Here is a 17,098-nt window from a genome sequence, read left to right as displayed (position 1 = left end):
TTGATGGTGTATAGTCGGGCTTTCGAGCCTTTTCTTCCCCGATTTTTACAAATTGTGGTTGGACATTCAGACCTTGCAGCCGAAAACCTCCGCTCCCTCTTTTGATCATACATTGTCGGGCATTCGCCCCTTGTCTTACACGGTTTTTACAAACTTTAGTCAGACATTCACACCTTGCAGCTGAACCACCTCCATTCCCTGTTTTGATCATGTGTGGTCTCGAAATACTACCTTTTCTTCCCCCATTTGTGAGTGATTATGGCTGGACATTCACAACTACTTGCAACCGAAAAACCACCTCTCCTGCTTTTGATGATGTATTGTCCGGCATTCTAGTCTTTTCTATCACATTTTTCAGCAATTATGATCTGACATTCACACCTACTTGCAGTCGAACAGCTCCGCTTCCGCTTTTGATGGTATATATTCGGGTATTCGAACCTTCTCTTACCCGCTTTTTACAAACCATGGTTGGACTTTCATACCTTCTTGTAGCTGAACAACTCCACTCCTGCTTTTGATGATTTATGGTTGGACATTCGCATCTTTTCCTACCCATTTTTCAGTAATTATGGGTGGATATTCACACCTTCTTCCAGCTGAACACCTCCTCTCCCGCTAATGATCATGTAAGGTTTGATCTTCGAAAATTTTCTTTGTTTTAAAGCAATTATTGATGGACATTCACACCTACTTGCAGCCGAACACCACCTCTCCCGCTTTTGATGATGTATGGACCGGCATTCTTACCTTTTCTAACACATTTTTCAGCAATTATGGTTGGAGAATCACACCTACTCACAGCCGAACAACTCCGCTACCGCATTTGATGGTGTATAGTCGGGATTTCTCACCCTTTCTCATCAGCTTTTTGCAAATTATTCTCTGACATTCACACCTACTTGCAGTCGAACAGCTCTGCTCCCGCTTTTGATTATGTTTGGTTAGATATTCGAACATTTTCTAAACTGCTTTTTTACAAACTTTGGTCGGACGTTCACACCTTCTTGCAGCCAAACACCTCCGCTCCCTCTTTTGTTGGTGTATGTTCGGGCATTCGAACCTTTTCTTACCCGCTTTTTACAAACCAGGGTCGGACTTTCACACCTTTTAGTAGCCGAACAACTCCGCTCCCGCTATTGATTGTGTACAGTCGGGTATTTTAACCTTTTCTTACCCGCTTTTTACCAACTATGGTTGGACATTCACACCTTCTTACAGCAGAACACCTCCGCTCCCTGTTTTGATTATGTATGGTTTGACATTCGCACCTTCTCTCACCCGCCTTTTACTATGGTCGGCCATTCACAGCTTCCTCTCCACCATACTTGTATGGTGGGATATTCACACCCACTTGCATCCGAAGACCTCCGCTTCCGCTTTTGATGGGAACTGACAACATAAGAAGTCCGGACATACTTTGATAGTATATGAATAAGTGGGTAGCTACTGACAAGCATTAAGCATGTCACACAGCCCAAACATATAACATTTCAGGACACACCACACAGTTAACAACCACAGTGAAGCGTGTCAAAGCCCAAACATGTAACATTCAACAGGACACTTACACAACACATTCAAATCAAACAGTCAGACAACATACAAGAACATATACCCCAGCCGGCATTGCTCCCTGCCTATTTTCGTACAGCACACTATGTGTGCGCACACCTTTATTCACAAACTCTTCAACTTATACTCTTTTACCGAAGCTGCTACAGCTCGATTGGCCGAATACCCTTTGATCCTATTTCGGTGAATTTGACATCTGCCTTACATATAACAGATTAGCGGTTTAGCAGTTTTAATTTAGTTTGAGTGAAGGAATTCATTTCATAGCAAAATCCGAAATCGTGAAGAACTCATGAAAGTAAGCTTATTCTCGGATTCCTGAAACTTTAGATTTGCTCTTTCTTTTACTGCAAAGTACAACGTTGTTTTTTTTGTTTAAATCTTTCTAGACATGGTAAATATTAAGGACAAAGCAGTTTTCACATAGTTTGAGTGAAGGAATTCATTTTATAGATAAAATCCCAAGAGTCTGCTGAGAAAAGAGAGTGAATGCGAAGTAGACTTTAACACGGCTATGGGAGCGAGCCGAGTGTGGGCTAACCGGGAGAATTGCTTGAAAGAAACGCGACACCGAATGAGCGATCAGAACAAAGCCTCAATACGGGATTCTCGTGGTGTTTTTGTTGCTGCCTTGTCTTTTGCACAGAGTAAAAGACAAGGCAGCCATCGAATAGGGCCCGATTGTTCCTAGTTGGTCAGCTGAGGAGCAAGGGGGGGGGAGCAAGCGTCTCAACCAAGCAAAGCTCACCATGGGGAAGGTGGCTATGCCAACAAGCCTGATGCCCTGCTCCCGCAGTGACGGATAATCGTACTCTGGTTTCTCTTCATAACGTACAAGTCTTTCGCCTTTTACTAAAGATTTCTGTGGAGAGCAGCACTAATGAGTTGTTTCTATTTTTGGCAGGCTTTACCTTTGCGGGTGAAGCCCTTTCTGTCTGTGCAAAAGAAATCTTGTTACTGTGCAGAGTGACTTCTCTGAGTAGAGTCGCCTTACTTGTTGCGACTGTGCCGATGTTCGAAGCTGGAGTGCAAAGTTGTTGCTTGAATGGTGCTTGCTGGAGCGTGTGGGAGTGCAAAGTTATACCATTTAAAAGGGCTGAAGAGTGCTCAGTGCAGTGGGTGGGCGACACTCTGGCCACCTTGAAAACCGAGGTTACATCCACTACCAGGGGCAGCCCAAGTTCTGCCGCAAGTGTGGTGAGCATGGGCACCTGGTTGAGGCTTGTACCAAGGTGTTATGTGGGAAGAGCAGAGAAATTGGGCAAACTTTTGGAGAGTGTCCAAATGGCAGGAAATGTAATCTCTGTGGAGAATTAAATCACCTCTTCAGAGATTGCCCTAAATCTTTTGCCAACAAATTAAAGACGGTAAAGCCACAGTCAAGCCAACAAAGAGAAGGACCAAAGGTGGCAGTTGGTGAACAAAGTGAAGAGGTTGACCCAATAAATTCAAACTTCCCGCCAAAAGCTTGGATTGGAAGTGAGGAGCAAAAAGGGGAGGGGCCTGTAGAGGCCTCACCACTCAGTGTTGAAGTCTGTGAGAATTCACAGGCAGAGGGTGGAGCTACGCTAAATGAGGAGGAAAAGCAGACAGGTGAGTCTAGTGAAGATACTCACCTCCCCGAAGGTCAACAGAAGGTCAATTTGTTGATAGGCATTCATTTATTTCTTCACTTCTGATGAAGTTTCAACAATAAACAACAAACTTTGTATTATTAGAAAGAACCAGAATCATTCTTCAGGAATCCGAAAATAAGCTCTATTTTATGAGTTATGCACGAATTCGGATTCTCCTATAAAACGAATTCATTAACTCAAACCAAGTTAAGACTGCTTTGTCCTTCATATTTATTCATGTCTAATCAAGTTTCAACGATAAACAACGTTGTACTTTGTAGAATGAGAAAGAACTTCTTCAGCAATAAGCATCTCTCGACATATGACGAAGTACAGATTTTGCTATAAAATTAATTCCTTCTATCAGCCTGACTTAAAACTGTTTGTCCTCCTTATTTATCCACTTCAAATCAAGTTTCAACAAATAAAAAAAAGTTGTAGTTTGAGAAAGTACAACTTAATCTTCAGCAATCAGTATAAAAAGAGGTGCAAATGCCAACCATACATACCTACAAGGTGGAGCGGAAGTATTCAGCTGCAAGTAGGTGTGAATGTTCGACTATAATTTGTAAAAAGCGGGTAAGAAAAGGTTCGAATGCCCGACTATATATTAACAAAAGTGGGAGGAGAGGTCTTCGGATGAGAGTGGGTGAGAATTTCCAACCATAATCTATAAAATACGGTGAAAAAAAATATGTGAATGCCTCATAGAACACTAAAAGCGGAAGTGTTCGGCTGCAAGAAGGTGTGAATGTCCGACTATATTTGGTGAAAAGCAGGTGAAGCAAGGTCTGAATGCCCAACCTTATATCATCAAAAGCGAGATCAGAGGTGTTTGGCTGCAAGAAGGCCATAGTTTTCCAAAAGCGGGTAAGGTGCGAATGTCCGACTAAATATCAACAAAATTTGGGGCGGAGGTCTTCGGATGCAAGTGGGTGTGAATATCCCACCATACAAGTATGGTGGAGAGGAAGCTGTGAATAGCCGACCATAGTTTGGAAAAAGCGGGTAAGAAAAGGTTTGAATGCCCGAACATACACCATCAAAAGAGGGAGCGGAGGTGTTCCGCTGTACGAAGGTGTGAATGTCCGACCATACTTGGTAAAAAGCGGGTAAGAAAAGGTTAAAATACCCGACTGTACACAATCAATAGCGGGAGCGGATGTGTTCGGCTACAAGAAGATGTGAAAGTCCGACCATGGTTTGTAAAAAGCGGGTAAGAAAAGGTGCGAATGTCCGACAATGTATGATCAAAAGAGAGAGCGGAGGTTTTCAGATACAAGAAGGTTTGAATGTCCCACCATAGTTTGTAAAAAGCGGGTAAGAAAAGGTTCGAATGCCCGACTATACACCATCAAAAGCGGGAGCAGAGGTGTTCCGCTGTAAGACGGTGTGAATGTCCAACCATAGTTGGTAAAAAGCGGGTAAGAAAAGGTTAAAATACCCGACTGTACACAATCAATAGCGGGAGCGGAGTTGTTCGGCTACAAGAAGGTGTGAAAGTCCGACCATGGTTTGTAAAAACCGGGAAGAAAAGGCTCGAAAGCCCGACTATACACCATCAAAAAGAAGGTTTGAATGTCCATCAATAATTGCTTTAAAACAAGAAAGTAAATTTTCGAATATCAAACCGCACATGATCATAAGCGGGAGAGGAGGTGTTCGGCTGCAAGAAGGTGTGAATGTCCACCCATAATTCATGAAAAATGGGTAAAAAAAAAGGTGCGAATGCCTAACAATACATTATCAAAAGCAGGTGTGAATGTCAGATCATAATTTGTAAAAAGCTGATGAGAAAGGGTGAGAATGCCCGACTACACACCATCAAATGCGGGAGCGGAGGTGTTCGGCTCTGAGTAGGTGTGAATGTCCGACCATAATTGCTGAAGAATGTGTTAGAAAAGGTAAGAATGCTGGACCATACATCATAAAAAGCGGGAGAGGTGGTGTTCAGCTGCAAAAAGGTGTGACTGTTCGACTAAAGTTTGTAAAAAGTGGGTAAGACAAGGTGCGAATGCCTGACAATGTATGATCAAAAGCGGGAGCGGAGGTGTTCAGCTGCAAGAAGGTCTACATGTCCATCAATAATTGCTAGAAAATATGAAAGAAACTTTTCGAAAATCAAACCGCACATGATCATAAGTGGGATAGGAGGTGTTCAGCTGCAAGGTGTGAATGTCCACCCATAATTCCTGAAAAATGGGCAAAAAAAGGTGTGAATGCCCGACCATACATCATCAAAAGCAGGAGTGGAAGTGTTCGGCTACAAGAAGGTGTGAACGTCCAACCAAAATATGTAAAAAGAAGTTAAGAAAAGGTTCGAATATCCAACCAAACATAATCAAAAGCGGGAGCAGAGCTGTTCGACTGCAAGTAGGTGTGAATGTCAGATCATAATTTGCAAAAAGCTGATGAGAAAGGGTGAGAATGCCCGACTATACATCATCAAATGCGGGAGCGGAGTTGTTCGGCTGTGAGTAGGTGTGAATCTCCGACCATAATTGCTGAAAAATGTGTTAGAAAAGGTAAAAATGCCGGTCCATACATCATCAAAAGCGAGAGAGGTTGTGTTCGACTGCAAGTAGGTGTGAATGTCCAGCCATAATTACTCACAAACGGGTAAGAAAAGGTAGTAGCCAGACCATATATGATCAAAACAGGGAGCGGAGGTGGTTCAGCTGCAAGAAGGTTTGAATGTCAAACTAAAGTTCAAATATATTAACAAAAGCGGGAGGAGAGGTCTTCGGATGAGAGTGGTTGAAAATTTCCAACCATAATCTATAAAATGCGGTGAAAAAAAAGGTGTGATAGAACACTAAAAGGTGGAGCGGAAGTGTTCGGCTGCAAGAAGGTGTGAATGTCCGACTATATTTGGTGAAAAGCAGGTGAAGCAAGGTCTGAATGCCCAACCTTACATCATCAAAAGCAAGATCAGAGTTGTTTGGCTGCAAGAAGGCCATAGTTTGCCAAAAGCGGGTAAGGTGCGAATGTCCGACTAAATATCAACAAAATTTGGGGCGGAGGTCTTCGGATGCAAGTGGGTGTGAATATCCCACCATACAAGTATGGTGGGTGGAGAGGAAGCTGTGAATAGCCGACCATAGTTTGGAAAAAGCGGGTAAGAAAAGGTTTGAATGCCCGAACATACACCATCAAAAGAGGGAGCGGAGGTGTTCCGCTGTACGAAGGTGTGAATGTCCAACCATACTTGGTAAAAAGCGGGTAAGAAAAGGTTAATATACCCGACTGTACACAATCAATAGCGGGAGCGGATGTGTTCGGCTACAAGAAGGTGTGACAGTCCGGCCATGGTTTGTAAAAAGCCGGTAAGAAAAGGTGCGAATGTCCGACAATGTATGATCAAAAGAGAGAGCGGAGGTTTTCGGATACACGAAAGTTTGAATGTCCTACCATAGTTTGTAAATAGCGGGTAAGAAAAGGTTCAAATGCCCGACTATACACCATCAAAAGCGGGAGCGGAGGTGTTCCGCTGTAAGACGGTGTGAATGTCCGACCATAGTTGGTAAAAAGCGGGTAAGAAAAGGTTAAAATACCCGACTGTACAAAATCAATAGCGGGAGCGGAGTTGTTCGGCTACAAGAAGGTGTGAAAGTCCGACCATGGTTTGTAAAAAGCAGTTAAGAAAAGGTTCGAATATCCAACCAAACATAATCAAAAGCGGGAGCAGAGCTGTTCGACTGCAAGTAGGTGTGAATGTCCAGCCATAATTACTCACAAACGGGGGAAGAAAAGGTAGTATTGCCAGACCATACATGATCAAAACAGGGAGCGGAGGTTCAGCTGCAAGGTGTGAATGTCTGACTATAGTTTGTAAAAAGCGGGTAAGACAAGGTGCGAATGCCCGACAATGTATGATCAAAAGAGAGAGCGGAGGTGTCCAGCTGTGAGTAGGTGTGAATGTCCGACCATAATTGCTGAAAAATGTGTTAGAAAAGGTAAGAATACTGGACCATACATCATCAAAAGCGGGAGAGGTGGTGTTCGGCTGCAAGAAGGTGTGAAAGTCCGACAATGGTTTGTAAAAAGCGGGTAAAAAAAGGTTCGAATGCCCGAATATACATCATCAAAAGCGGAAGCGGAGGTGTTCGGATGCAAGAAGGTGTGAACGTCCGACCAAAGTTTGTAAAAAGCAGTGAAAAGCGAGAAAAAGCATTTCGTGAGTTCTGCATGATTTGGGATTTTGCTTATAAAATGCATTACTTCACTCAAACTATGTTAAAACTGATTTGTCCTTCATATTTACCATGTCTAGAAAGATTTAAACAAAAAAACAACGTTGTACTTTGCAGTAAAAGAAAGAGCAAATCTAAAGTTTCAGGAATCCGAGTATAAGCCTGCTTTCATGAGTTCTGCACGATTTCGGATTTTGCTATAAAATGAATTGCTTTGCTCAAACCAAGTTAAAACTGCTTTGTCCTTCCATATTCATCAATGTCTAGATCGACTTCAACAAAGAAAAACATTGGACTTTGCAGTAGAAGAAGTTCAAATCCATCTACACATTGATAAATACGAAGGACAAAGCAGTTCCCACTTGCCCATAAGAAAATAAGCTTATTCTCGGATTCCTGATCCTTCAGTTTTGCTCTTTCTTCTACTGCAAAATACAATGTTGTTCTTTGTTGAAGTCGATCTAGACATTGATAAATATGAATGAAAAAGCAGTTTTAACTTGGTTTGAGTGAATGAATTCATTTTATACATAAAATCCGAAATCGTGCAGAACTCATGAAAATAAGCTTATTCTCGGATTCCTAAAACTTTTGATTGGCTCTTTCTTTTACTGCAAAGTACAACGTTGTTTTTTTGTTTAAATCTATCCAGACATTGATAAATATGAAGGTAAAAGCCGTTTTAACATAGTTTGAGTGAAGGAATTGATTTTATAGATAAAATCCCAAATCATGCAGAACTCCTCAAAAGGGGCGTATGGCTTAATCACAAGTGTGGCTCTTTCTCATTCAGGGTAGTATGAGGAAGTTTATGCTTGAAATATATGTAGAAATGGGTACATATGAAGGACAAAGCAGTGTTAACTTAGTTTGAGTGAAGGAATTCATTTTATACATAAAATCCCAAATCATGCAGAACGTATGAAAAGAAGCTTATTCTCGGATTCCTGATCCTTCAGTTTTGCTCTTTCTTCTACTGCAAAATACAATGTTGTTCTTTGTTGAAGTCGATCTAGACATTGATAAATATGAAGGAAAAAGCAGTTTTAACTCGGTTTGAGTGAATGAATTCATTTTATACATAAAATCCGAAATCGTGCAGAACTCATGAAAATAAGCTTATTCTCGGATTCCTAAAACTTTTGATTTGCTCTTTCTTTTATTGCAAAGTACAACGTTGTTTTTTTGTTTAAATCTATCGAGACATTGATAAATATGAAGGTAAAAGCCGTTTTAACATAGTTTGAGTGAAGGAATTAATTTTATAGATAAAATCCCAAACCATGCAGAACTCCTCAAAAGGGGCGTATGGCTTAATCACAAGTGTGGCTCTTTCTCATTCAGGGTAGTATGAGGAAGTTTATGCTTGAAATATATGTAGAAATGGGTACATATGAAGGACAAAGCAGTGTTAACTTAGTTTGCGTGAAGGAATTCATTTTATACATAAAATCCGAAATCGTGCAGAACTCATGAAAATAAGCTTATTCTCGGATTCCTAAAACTTTTGATTTGCACTTTCTTTTACTGCAAAGTACAACGTTGTTTTTTGTTGAATCTATCTAGACATTGATTAATACCAGTCGAAACTCTGCTGCCGCTTTTGATAATTTATGGTTGGGCATTCTTACCTTTTCTTACCCGCTTTTTACAAATTATGATCTTACATTCACACCTACTTGCAGTCGAACACCTTCTCATCCACTTATGATCATGTGCGGTTGGGCTTTCGCACCTTTTCTTACCCATTTTTCAGTAATTATGGGTGGACATTCAGACCTTCTTGCAGCCGAAAACCTCCACTCCTCTTTTGATCATACATTGTCGGGAATTCACACCTTGTCTTACCCGCTTTTTACAAACTTTAGTCGGACATTCAAACCTTCTTGCAGCTGAACCACCTCCGCTCCCTGTTTTGATCATATATGGTCTGGCAATAGTACCTTTTCTTACCCGTTTGTGAGTAATTATGGCTGGACATTCACACCTACTTGCAGCCGAACACAACCTCTCCCGCTTTTGGTGATATATGGTCCGGCATTCTTACCTTTTCTAACACATTTTTCAGCAATTATGGTTGTAGAATCACACCTACTCACAGCCGAACAACTCCGCTCCCACATTTGATAGTGTATAGTCGGGCATTCTCACCCTTTCTCAACAGCTTTTTGCAAATTATGATCTGATATTCACACCTACTTGCAGTCGAACAGCTCTGCTCCCGCTTTTGATTATGTTTGGTTGGATATTCGAACATTTTCTTAACTGCTTTTTACAAACTTTGGTCGGACGTTCACACCGTCTTGCAGCCGAACACCTCCGCTTCCGCTTTTGATGGTATATAGTCGGGCATTCGAGCCTTTTCTTACCCGCCTATTATTTACTATGGTTGGACATTCAAACCTTCTTGTAGCCGAACACATCCGCTCCTGCTTTTGATGATGTATTATTTGGCATTTGCACCTTTTCTTACCCATTTTTCATTAATTTTTGGTCGGATATTCAGACCTTCTTGCACCTGAACACCTCTGCTCCCGCTTTTGATGGTGTATAGTCGGGCTTTCGAGCCTTTTCTTCCCCGATTTTTACAAATTGTGGTTGGACATTCAGACCTTGCAGCCGAAAACCTCCGCTCCCTCTTTTGATCATACATTGTCGGGCATTCGCCCCTTGTCTTACACGGTTTTTACAAACTTTAGTCAGACATTCACACCTTGCAGCTGAACCACCTCCATTCCCTGTTTTGATCATGTGTGGTCTCGAAATACTACCTTTTCTTCCCCCATTTGTGAGTGATTATGGCTGGACATTCACACCTACTTGCAGCCGAAAAACCACCTCTCCCGCTTTTGATGATGTATTGTCCGGCATTCTAGTCTTTTCTATCACATTTTTCAGCAATTATGATCTGACATTCACACCTACTTGCAGTCGAACAGCTCTGCTCCCGCTTTTGATTATGTTCGGTTGGATATTCAAACCTTTTCTTAACTGCTTTTTACAAACTTTGGTCGGACGTTCACACCTTCTTGCAGCCGAACACCTCCGCTTCCGCTTTTGATGGTATATATTCGGGTATTCGAACCTTCTCTTACCCGCTTTTTACAAACCATGGTTGGACTTTCATACCTTCTTGTAGCTGAACAACTCCACTCCTGCTTTTGATGATTTATGGTTGGACATTCGCATCTTTTCCTACCCATTTTTCAGTAATTATGGGTGGATATTCACACCTTCTTGCAGCTGAACACCTCTCCCGCTAATGATCATGTAAGGTTTGATCTTCGAAAATTTTCTTTCATGTTTTAAAGCAATTATTGATGGACATTCACACCTACTTGCAGCCGAACACCACCTCTCCCGCTTTTGATGATGTATGGACCGGCATTCTTACCTTTTCTAACACATTTTTCAGCAATTATGGTTGGAGAATCACACCTACTCACAGCCGAACAACTCCGCTACCGCATTTGATGGTGTATAGTCGGGCATTCTCACCCTTTCTCATCAGCTTTTTGCAAATTATGATCTGACATTCACACCTACTTGCAGTCGAACAGCTCTGCTCCCGCTTTTGATTATGTATGGTTGGATATTCGAACCTTTTCTTAACTGCTTTTTACAAACTTTGGTTGGACGTTCACACCTTCTTGTAGCCGAACACATGCACTCCTGCTTTTGATGATGTATGGTTGGGCATTCGCACCTTTTCTTTACCCATTTTTCAGGTATTATGGGTGGACATTCACACCTTCTTGCAGCTGAACACCTCCTCTCCCACTTATGATCATGTGTGGTTTGATTTTCGAAAATTTTCTTTCATGTTTTCTAGCAATTATTGATGGACATTTAGACCTTCTTGCAGCTGAACACCACCTCTCCCGATTTTGATTATGTATGGACCGGCATTTTTACCTTTTCGAACACATTTCTAAATTGAGAAAGGAAATTATTTTAGAGGAAGCACTAGAGTTTAGATCCCACATTTGTTGATAGGCATTCATTTATTTCTTCACTTCTGATAAAAATGATAAGACTGACCTAAAGAATTGGAGGCCCATCACACTTTTAAACTTTGACTGTAATCTTTTTAGCAAGGTTTTAACGACACGGATGTCCTCTGTTTTAGAAGAGGTAATTCACCCAGACCAGGCTTGTGCCATCTCAGAGAGACAACTCACCGACAGCCTCGTACTGATTCGAGACATCATTGATTACGCTAGAGACAGAAACACCCGGCTTGTCATCTTAAATTTAGACTTTGAAAAAGCTTTTGATCGGGTCTCTCATCAATATCTCTTTCAGGTGTTGCAGCCATCGAATAGGGCCCGATTGTTCCTACTTGGTGAGATTTGCTTGGTTGAGACGCTTGCTCCCCCCCCTTGCTCCTCGGCTGACCAAGTAGGAACAATCGGGCCCTATTCGATGGCTGCCTTGTCTTTTACTCTGTGCAAAAGACAAGGCAGCCACAAACACCACGGGAACACCGTATTGAGGCTTTGTTCTGACCACTCATTCGGTGTCGCGTTTCTTTCAAGCAATTCTCCCGGTTAGCCCACACTCGGCTCGCTCCCAGAGCTGTGTTAAAGTCTACTTCGCATTCACTCTCTTTTCTCAACAGATTAAAAGAAAGTTTCATCTTGGGCTCCCTGAAACTTCCATCCTGCACCGCTGTTTGCTTTTTCACAAGAGCAGAGAAGAGCGCACCGTTCCCAGCGGCACTGCAGTACTGGGTCGATGCTTGGAGTGAACGGAGCAAGCTTCTTTTTCAACTCCTATTCTTAAAAATCCATTTAATATGTAGTCCTCGTATAGAGGACATATTAAACTGATAAGAACAGATACTACACTTGATCTTAGCCAAAAGGCCGAGAAGCGATAACTGTCCACTGTTTCAGGTCCGAGGGCCCTTGCGCACTTGTAGCAGTGTTCTTTTTATGGCCATAGGTGGCCAGAGTGTCACGTTGCACCTCCGCCCACCCGTTGCACTGAGCACTCTTCAGCCCTTTTAAATGGTATAACTTTGCACTCCCGCATGCTCCAGCAAGCACCATTCAAGCAACAACTTTGCACTCCAGCTTCGAACATCGGCACAATCGCAACAAGTAAGGCGACTCTACTCAGAGAAGTCACTCTGCACAGTAACAAGATTTCTTTTGCACAGACAGAAAGGGCTTCACCCGCAAAGGTAAAGCCTGCCAAAAATAGAAACAACTCATTAGTGCTGCTCTTCACGAAAGTCTTTAGTAAAAGGCGAAAGACTTGTATGTTATGAAGAGAAACCAGAGTACGATTATCCGTCACTGCGGGAGCAGGGCATCAGGCTAGTTGCCATAGCCACCTTCCCCATGGTGAGCGTTGCTTGGTTGAAACGCTTGCCCCTGTGCAATCGACAAGGCAGCAACAAAAACACCACGGGAACACGGTATTGAGGCTTTGTTCTGACCGCTCATTCGGTGTCGCGTTTCTTTCAAGCAATTCTCCCGGTTAGCCCACACTCGGCTCGCTCCCAGAGCCGTGTTAAAGTCTACTTCGCATTCACTCTCTTTTCTCAGCAGACTCTTGGGATTTTATCTATAAAATGAATTCCTTCACTCAAACTATGTTAAAACTGCTTTGTCCTTCATATTTACCATGTCTAGAAAGATTTAAACAAAAAAAAAAACAACGTTGTACTTTGCAGTAAAAGAAAGAGCAAATCTAAAGTTTCAGGAATCCGAGAATAAGCTTACTTTCATGAGTTCTTCACGATTTCGGATTTTGCTATAAAATGAATTCCTTCACTCAAACTAAATTAAAACTGCTAAACCGCTAATCTGTTACATGTAAGGCAGATGTCAAATTCACCGAAATAGGATCTAAGGGTATTCGGCCAATCGAGCTGTAGCAGCTTTGGTAAAAGAGTATAAGTTGAAGAGTTTGTGAATAAAGGTGTGCGCACACATAGTGAGCTGTAGGAAAATAGGCAGGGAGCAATGCCGGCTGGGGTATATGTTCTTGTATGTTGTCTGACTGTTTGATTTGAATGTGTTGTGTAAGTGTCCTGTTGAATGTTACATGTTTGGGCTTTGACACGCTTCACTGTGGTTGTTAACTGTGTGGTGTGTCCTGAAATGTTATATGTTTGGGCTGTGTGACATGCTTAATGCTTGTCAGTAGCTACCCACTTATTCATATATAGCAACTGACAACATAAGAAGTCTGGACATACTTTGATAGTAGTTGTAGAAGTATCCTTATTGATAATAGATAAACTAATTCATAGTGATAGAACAGTAGATGAACAGGTGCCTGCACATGTCTCACGAAAATAAAATGGGTGTATGATTGCTGACGGCAGAGCAATACTGCCAAACTTATGAGTTCTTGTGGCAAACTTGATTCAGTGTCTTGACGTGTATACGCTGTTTCGCTGACTTGATTGTCACAAGAAACAAAGTGTGTTTGATAAGATCCGACCATTTTATTACGGGAGGATCAGTATGTATGGATTCTGATGTGACTGATAAACCCATTCGTATCGTAAGCATAATCTAATACGTGAGACAACGCCCTGGCACACAATCAAAAAAAAAAAGAGAGAGCGGTTTTGTGTCCCCACAGTCCATAATGTAGAAAAGAGAGAAAAAAGCCTTTCTGATTTGGTGTGTGTGCTCACAGTGCAGAGTGTAGAGAAAAGAGAGAAAAGAAAGCCGTTTTGGTGTCACGGGTGTTGTGACTTACACACACACATTTCTAAATTGAGAAAGGAAATTATTTTAGAGGAAGCACTAGAGTTTAGATCCCACATTTGTTGATAGGCATTCATTTATTTCTTCACTTCTGATGAAGTTTCAACAATAAACAACAAACTTTGTATTATGAGAAAGAACCAGACTCATTCTTCAGGAATCTGAAAATAAGCTCTATTTTACGAGTTATGCACGAATTCGGATTCTCCTATAAAACGAATTCCTTAACTCTAACCAAGTTAAGACTGCTTTGTCCTTCATATTTATTCATGTCTAATCAAGTTTCAACGATAAACAACGTTGTACTTTGTAGAATGAGAAAGAACTTCTTCAGCAATAAGCGTCTCACGACATATGACGAAATACAGATTTTGCTATAAAATTAATTCCTTCTATCAGCCTGACTTAAAACTGTTTGTCCTCCTTATTTATCCACTTCAAATCAAGTTTCAACAATTAAAAAAATGCTGTAGTTTGAGAAAAAACAACTTAATCTTAAGCAATCATTATAAAAAGAGGGTAAGAAAAGGTGCAAATGCCAACCATACATCACTAAAAGGTGGAGCGGAAGTATTCGGCTGCAAGTAGGTGTGAATGTTCGACCATAATTTGTAAAAAGCGGGTAAGAAAAGGTTCGAATGCCCGACTATATATTAACAAAAGTGGGAGGAGAGGTCTTCGGATGAGAGTGGGTGAGAATTTCCAACCATAATCTATAAAATGCGGTGGAAAAAAAAGGTGTGAATACCCCATAGAACACTAAAAGGTGAAGCGGAAGTGTTCGGCTGCAAGAAGGTGTGAATGTCCGACTATATTTGGTGAAAAGCAGGTGAAGCAAGGTCTGAATGCCCAACCTTACATCATCAAAAGCGAGATCAGAGGTGTTTGGCTGCAAGAAGGCCATAGTTTGCCAAAAGCGGGTAAGGTGCGAATGACCGATTATACACCATCAACAAAAGTGGGGGCGGAGGTGTTCAGCTGCAAGAAGGTCTGAATGTCCAACAATAATTGCTAGAAAACATGAAAGAGAATTTTTGAATATCAAACCGCACATGATCATAAGCGGCAGAGGAGGTGTGCAGCTGCAAGAAGGTGTGAGTGTCCAACCATAATTACTGAAAAATGGGTAAGAAAAGGTTTGAATGCCCAACCATGCATCATCAAAAGCAGGAGTGGATGTGTTCGGCTACAAGAAGGTTTGAATGTCCAACCATAGTTTGTAAAAAGCGGGTAAGAAAAGGTTCGAATGCCCGAACATACACCATCAAAAGCAGAAGCGGAGGTGTTCAGCTGAAAGAAGGTCTGAATGTCCATCAGTAATTGCTAGAAAACATGAAAGAAAATTTTCGAATATCAAACCACACATGATCATAAGTGGGAGAGGAGGTGTTCAGCTGCAAGAAGGTGTGAATGTCCACCCATAATTACTGAAAAATGGGTAAGAAAAGGTGCAAGTGCCAACCATACATCACTAAAAGGTGGAGCGGAAGTATTCGGCTGCAAGTAGGTGCGAATGCTTGACAATGTATGATCAAAAGAGGGAGCGGAGGTTTTCGGCTGCAAGGTCTGAATGTCCAACCATAATTTGTAAAAACCGGGGAAGAAAAGGCTCGAAAGCCCGACTATACACCATCAAAAGCGGGAGCGGAGGTGTTCGGCTGCAAGTAGGTGTGAATGTTCGACCAAAATTTGTAAAAAGCGGGTAAGAAAAGGTTCGAATGCCCGACTATATATTAACCAAAGCAGGAGGAGAGGTCTTCGGATAAGAGTGGGTGAGAATTTCCAACCATAATCTATAAAATGCGGTGAAAAAAAAGGTGTGAATAATCCATAGAACACTAAAAGGTGGAGCAGAAGTGTTCGGCTGCAAGAAGGTGTGACTGTTCGACTATATTTGGTGAAAAGCAGGTGAAGCAAGGTCTGAATGCCCAACCTTACATCATCAAAAACGAGATCAGAGGTGTTTGGCTGCAAGAAGGCCATAGTTTGCCAAAAGCGGGTAAGCTGCGAATGACCGACTAAATATCAACAAAAGTGGGGGCGGAGGTCTTCGGATGCAAGTGGGTGTGAATATCCCACCATACAAGTATGGTGGAGAGGAAGCTGTGAATGGCCGACCATAGTAAAAAGCGGGTGAGAAAAGGTGCGAATGTCCAATCATACATGATCAAAACAGGGAGCGGAGGTGTTTGGCTGCGACAAGGTGTGTATGTCCACCCATAATTAATGAAAAGCGGGCAACAAGTAGGTTTGAATACCCATCATCAAAAGCAGGAGTGGATGTGTTCGGCTACAAGAAGGTTTGAATGTCTGACCATAGTTTGTAAAAAGCGGGTAAGAAAAGGTTCGAGTGGCCGAACATACACCATCAAAAGAGGGAGCGGAGGTGTTCCGCTGTAAGAAGGTGTGAATGTCCAACAATAGTTTGTAAAAAGCGGGTAAGAAAAGGTTAAAATACCCGACTGTACACAATCAATAGCGGGAGCGGAGTTGTTCGGCTACAAGAAGGTGTGAAAGTCCGACCATGGTTTGTAAAAAGCGGGTAAGAAAAGGTGCGAATGCCCGACAATGTATGATCAAAAGAGGGAGTGGAGGTTTTCGGCTGCAAGAAGGTCTGAATGTCCAACCATAATTTGTAAAAACCGGGGAAGAAAAGGCTCGAAAGCCCGACTATACACCATCAAAAGTGGGAGCGGAGGTGTTCAGCTTCAAGACGGTCTGAATGTCCATCAATAATTGCTAGAAAACATGAAAGAAAATTTTCGAATATCAAACTGCACATGATCATAAGCAGGAGAGGAGGTGTTCAGCTGCAAGAAGGTGTGAATGTCTACCCATAATTACTGAAAAATGGGTAAGAAAAGGTGCGAATGCCTAACCATACATCATCAAAAGAGGGAGCGGAGGTGTTCCGCTGTAAGACGGTGTGAATGTCCGACCATAGATGGTAAAAAGCGGGTAAGAAAAGGTTAAATTACCCGAC

General features: G+C 41.9%; 3 non-coding genes across 3 annotated transcripts; 1 reads left to right on the top strand and 2 right to left on the bottom strand.

Moving 5' to 3' along the window:
• Positions 1-2,383: 2,383 nt before the first annotated feature.
• Positions 2,384-2,497, top strand: LOC140274185 (U5 spliceosomal RNA). Its single transcript, XR_011908161.1, has one exon. It is a non-coding gene; the product is annotated as a U5 spliceosomal RNA (small nuclear RNA).
• Positions 2,498-12,080: 9,583 nt separating this feature from the next.
• Positions 12,081-12,264, bottom strand: LOC140274118 (U2 spliceosomal RNA). The gene has a single exon (XR_011908100.1). It is a non-coding gene; the product is annotated as a U2 spliceosomal RNA (small nuclear RNA).
• Positions 12,265-12,561: 297 nt separating this feature from the next.
• Positions 12,562-12,675, bottom strand: LOC140274308 (U5 spliceosomal RNA). Its single transcript, XR_011908274.1, has one exon. It is a non-coding gene; the product is annotated as a U5 spliceosomal RNA (small nuclear RNA).
• Between the last annotated feature and the right edge of the window lie 4,423 nt (positions 12,676-17,098).

This window comes from Leuresthes tenuis, unplaced genomic scaffold, assembly GCF_036924035.1.
Source record: "Leuresthes tenuis unplaced genomic scaffold, fLeuTen1.0.hap1 SCAF_17, whole genome shotgun sequence".
Classification (NCBI taxonomy): domain Eukaryota; kingdom Metazoa; phylum Chordata; class Actinopteri; order Atheriniformes; family Atherinopsidae; genus Leuresthes; species Leuresthes tenuis.
Note: the sequence above shows the minus strand (reverse complement) of the source record. Positions and strands in the feature narration are given on the sequence as shown.